We start from the raw sequence: 5217 nt of genomic DNA on the forward strand, positions 1-5217 counted from the left end.
GCCCTCACTAAAGCATCCTAATGTTCACTGCAGGTCTCACCCCTTCCAACCTTCCGGTCTAGGTCAAGGCTTACCAAGGTTAAAAACGGCTAAATGCATCGATTCAATTGGCTAGATACAATTAAAGCAGTGATTAACAACATAGACTTAACAACAACGACAAATCCATAAACCTAATTATCAATTAACATCGGTTCATCGACTCTCCTAAATCCTAGCAGGGGAATTAGCTAAACATAGATAAGGGAAGAGAAAGAACGAAAAATAAAGGAATAAACAACATCATAAATTAAAAATAAAGTAAAGGAAGAAAAAGAGTAAGGAAAGGAATTACTGATTAAGAGATCCGGAAAAGAATGGTGGAAAAGTGTTTAACAGTGAAAAGAGAGAAGGAAAAGCATGAAGTGTGATAGAAGCGTCGTCCTAGTAGTATCCAGGATAATTATGACCTAATCCGGACATCCTTTATATAGGGAAGTCATTATTAACATAAAATAAACCTAACACGGGTTAAAAATCCCGAGTATAATAGCTAAATACTCGATCGAGGACTTTTATATCACTAGATCGAGCAAAACAAAACTAAAACCTGTCGATCGAGTACTTTTGGTACTCGATCGAACACTTATTAATTAGGCACTACTCGATCGAGTAGAAAAAGAGGTCGATCGAACACAATTGTACTCGATCGAGTGGTTTCCAGCGCACAATTCCTACTTCGTGCACTGAACTTCAAATGGCTACCATTTCTTCGTTACTTAGGCAAACAGAGAGATTCCGGTGGCGTTGGAACGCTAAGAGGACAATATTTCATCTCCAATTGGAATCACCAGAAAATCGGTTTTAGAACTCTAGATATAGCTCTTCAAAGTAGGCACTAGTAATTTGAAGTTCTTCCTTTGCTCGCCTAGCTATCTTACTTCTTTGCGCATCTCAAAATAGTAGTTTGCAAGCTACGACTCAACTCATCTCTTAAATGAATGCATAGGGACATGTTTTAGGCATGATTGAGCTTCTCTTTGGTTCATTCCTGCAAATAAGACAAGTGTAACACCCCGTATTTTATTAAGTTGAATAAAGTTCTTTTAATTGCTATTTTGAATTTAATTACATCATTTAACGATTTATATATATATGCTTAGCTAATTAATTAATTTAATCATAATTCGATACGTTAATTTTAATAATCATTAATAAGTTTATTGAAAGTTAGTTCAAGTTTATTGAAGTTAGTTCAAGTTTGTTTATTTAATAATTTCCGTTTCTTTACGAGTCCTTATGAAAGTTGTTTTAAGTGAACCCGAGATGGATTTTGGGAACAAAACCGTCTAATTAGCTATTTTGAGCTTATTTCACTAAATTAGCAATTTTTATTAATATCCGTTAGTTTCGTAAAAATCGCTAATAATTCCGATTCAAGCTGATATCGTATTATTTCCGTTAACTAGCTGAGTTTATTTTATTTTCTCTCATTAAATTTATTTATTATTAATTCCGTTTTATTACTGAAACTTTTGCTAAAAACCGATTTTTATTAACTCGAAACGGTTTTAATAACTATCGAAGTTTCTTAACGACGAAGAAACGTACGTATAATACATAGCAGGCAAGCAAGCTCGTCACTCATTCTTTAATTATTATTATTATTTTTTTTGTTGTTGTGGACCGTGTAAATGCACACAGACATACTCCCTCTTTTCTTCTTTTCCTTCATTTCGAATAAACAACAGCAGTAAGAACAACATAGCACCGTCACCATTTCCGATCATTCAAACCTCAGATCCCGCCTCCATTCTCAACCAAATTCGATAATTTTTGTACCTTTAGCTTCCTCGTCCTTTCCTCGTACTTTTAAGGTAAGAAAGTCTTCTTTTTGTAGTGGTTTCGTCTTTCGCCGTCTTATAAAAGTGTCGTCTTTTAGCTTCTTTATTCCGTTTTCTTGCCCTTTTATGAAGGATTCGAAGACCCGGGGTGAGGCTCGTGCCTTGTGGACCATTTATTCGAAGAATAAGGGGCGTTTAAGGTAACACGATTCTCTGATCCTAATATTATTACTATTATTTGGGGTCGTATGATTATGTGCCAATTGAGATGCTTTTATGTACTTTTGTGATTTATTTATATGGTTAATTGTTTATTTATACCAAGAAATTGTTGTACTATTATCACGATTTATATATAGTAGGTATATAATGTCAATTTTGTTGATTATGAGGGTTGAGAGGAATTGGGCAATATGTGTGAATGTCGAACGCTTTGGCACTTCGTTTGTTGGTAGATGATGCAGATGAGATGCTTTCTTTATTGGTTTGTTTAATATGTGAGTACTTGAGGAAGGTGAGTTTGTAAGGTGCGTAAGTCTTTGGGATGTGGAATGACTTTAATTAATTTTAGGACTTGTGCTATACAATAGAATTGTTTACGTTCGGATGTTTTATTCATTGTGATTTGATGATATAATATATGGACTAATATTGGTTATTGGGTAAATTTGAAAGAATAGTATTGTGTTTAATTTGTCGATTTCTTTGACCTTGACTCGTGGGTAAGAAGCTTAAAGTTTTACTCTAAGTGTTGAGCATGGTTCATTATTGAACTTTTGACAATATCAATATTGAAATTGAGATGGAAATCTGGTTATTATGGAGTATTATTTTATAGGACGGAGTAATGAGAGAGATGGGGTAGAGAGTTGAGATTGAATTAATTTTTGGGACGAGAGTGACTTTTATAAGGTTGGCCTGTTGTAGCCTAGCAGCAGCTGGCCGTGGCCTAGGCAGTGGCCTGGCTAAGTCGCGAGTTTGGGCCGTATCTATAAATTGTTTTGACGCTAGTTTGGTTTATTTAAAATATAATTAAATTAATTTCCGTCTCATATTTTATATAACGATAATTCGTTAATATCGTCCTTTCACATAATTATTTTTAGGTGACTCATACGTGGTTGAAGATGAAGAGTAATTTTGGGTTTTAGAAGCTTTCTCAAGTTTTTACTTGTCTCTTTGCTAGCGTAAGGTAACTATTCCGAGTTACTCGACGAATTAATGTCACATTAGTAGTTAATGTGTGCCTGTTGTTTGATAAGTGTTTAGGTGAATGAATAATGTTAGTAGTAAAGATAATAAGGATGGTAAAATTGTGCTCATATTAATAGTTATCACATGTTAGGATAGTTTACAAAATGAAATTGTAATTAATAGGCTCAAATGAATTTTATAGCTATAATTGTAATGTTTTGTTGATTGTGCTGGCCGAGCCTTAGTCCCTTTGACGATGCGATGTCGATTAATTGAGTGATTGGTCGGCCGCAATTGACCCGTGCACTGCCGCAGGTCAGGGGTTGCGGGTAAAAATTCGGTTGAATGAATTAGATAATCGGCCTTTTTCTTGTTTTAGGCCATTTATTATATCTCTATTTCACATGTGTAATTAGTTGAATTTAAATAGCTTCTTATTTTGTAGTAATGGCCCTAGTTTTCCCTAAAGCCTTTTATATTGTTATAATTGCTAGGATTGGAAATTAGTATTGAATTCTTATTGAGGAACTGTTGGGATTGTATGCTGTAAATAGACATTTATATAGCTTTCACATGATAGAATGTTAGAATTTATGTTGGTAAGTAGGATTTTTGCCCTCTTAAGGTTAAGTGGGTGTCTTACTTGACTTATGTGGTGAATTTTGGGTGGTGTGGGCTAAAATATTCAAGTTTGGGACTAGTCATGACTAGGTCCTAGGTGAGTATTTCGGTCTTCATCATAGATAGGTCTTTATAGTCTCTGACGAGTATATGTTCACTGCTTGATAGCCTTTGTGTTCCTGACTAGTGGATGTTTATCCAAGTTGGGGCATGACCTCAGGTACTAATTTTGATAGTATGGGGTCAGCTTAAGTACTAGCCGACCCTTCGGTGGTGTCCTTAGGGTACTCACTTCACTTTGTTTTAAAAAAAGTTGTGAGTCTTGGGTGCGGTGGTGTGTATCCGCATGTCTAGGTCTGCGTAGATTTTAGGCTAGGGTTGTGTTGTCTCTTGGCCATGTTTTCTTAATAGTAACCGCTGAGCCAAGATACCGGTTCGATTACCTTCCCTACCTCGTGGTATAGACTTGAGTTACAAAGTGACTATTGACGGGACTAAGAACTTATGCCTGTCTTTGATATATTGCCCTTTCTTGTATGGTGATTCTATGAATCATAGAAGGTGAGATGCAAGCCGGCTATGGTTGATAGAGTTTGGATTCCTGGATGTTATGTGATTCACATGATAGTGTAGTATGAGTCGGTCTAGTTTTCACATGCTAGGACTATGTGTTGTTATATTGTTGTTCACATGATAAGCACGATTGTCTAGCATCTATATGCTAAGGCATTGTGTGATTCGTATTCATATTCTTATGTTTACATGTTATATTAATTATGACATTTCGTGGCTGGGAGAACTCGGAGTTACTCCCCACGACCGTGGCTTTCGTATTTGTATAAAATGCGAATGACAGGTAGGTGATGCATATATGGGGTACATGGACGAGCTAGCGAGCAAAGTAACCTTGGGACCTAGACTGGTTTTATTTCATTGTGACCTTAAACCCTTTTTATGTCACATACATTTTAGGGACATATGTCTCCCTTTTCTATTTTGGGTTTGTATCATTACATTTTCTTATCGTTAGCTATGGCATGTAAAGTAGTTCGTTAGCATTGCAGGTTTTGGCACCCGCCTCTTGGGAATGTTGGAAATGTTGTGATTGGTTTAGAAAATTTTTGAAATTACAGGTTTTTGGCTAGTTGAACCAATTACAAACATATCCTACCAGTTTTTCTGTAGAATTACGTGTTTACTTTTCCGCAATAAATGAGGGTGTCACAGTTGGTATCAGAGCATATTTGCTCCCGACGCACGTTTGTGCACCCCACTATAAATAACTTGACCTTAAAATAATAAACTTGAGAGACGGGTAAGATGGGTAGATTTAGGATCTTATGTTGTAGTCTCTTTGTGTTTGCTCTTTGTTAGGTACTAACATGTTTGTTGATTGTCATTTAATAATTGTTGCGTTCTTAGATCAATGACCGTGAACTTATTTATAGTTAATGGAGTTATTGCCCTTATTAAAAAAAAAAAAAAAGAAATTTGAACTAAAGGTTTTGAAAATATTTTAATGTTTTTCACTGGTTTTAACGTCAATTAGTGTTAAAGCTTGTTATTGGAGACGTCTGAT

At 35.5% G+C, this 5217-nt stretch overlaps 1 long non-coding RNA gene across 1 annotated transcript; it reads left to right on the forward strand.

Annotated features, from left to right (window-relative positions):
• The first annotated feature begins 1736 nt into the window (after positions 1–1736).
• Positions 1737–4803, forward strand: LOC141626278 (uncharacterized). Its single transcript, XR_012535879.1, has 4 exons — positions 1737–1856; positions 1956–2023; positions 2930–3015; positions 4495–4803. It is a non-coding gene; the product is annotated as an uncharacterized LOC141626278 (long non-coding RNA).
• The last annotated feature ends 414 nt before the right edge of the window (positions 4804–5217 follow it).

The sequence above is a fragment of the Silene latifolia genome, chromosome Y, assembly GCF_048544455.1.
Source record: "Silene latifolia isolate original U9 population chromosome Y, ASM4854445v1, whole genome shotgun sequence".
Classification (NCBI taxonomy): domain Eukaryota; kingdom Viridiplantae; phylum Streptophyta; class Magnoliopsida; order Caryophyllales; family Caryophyllaceae; genus Silene; species Silene latifolia.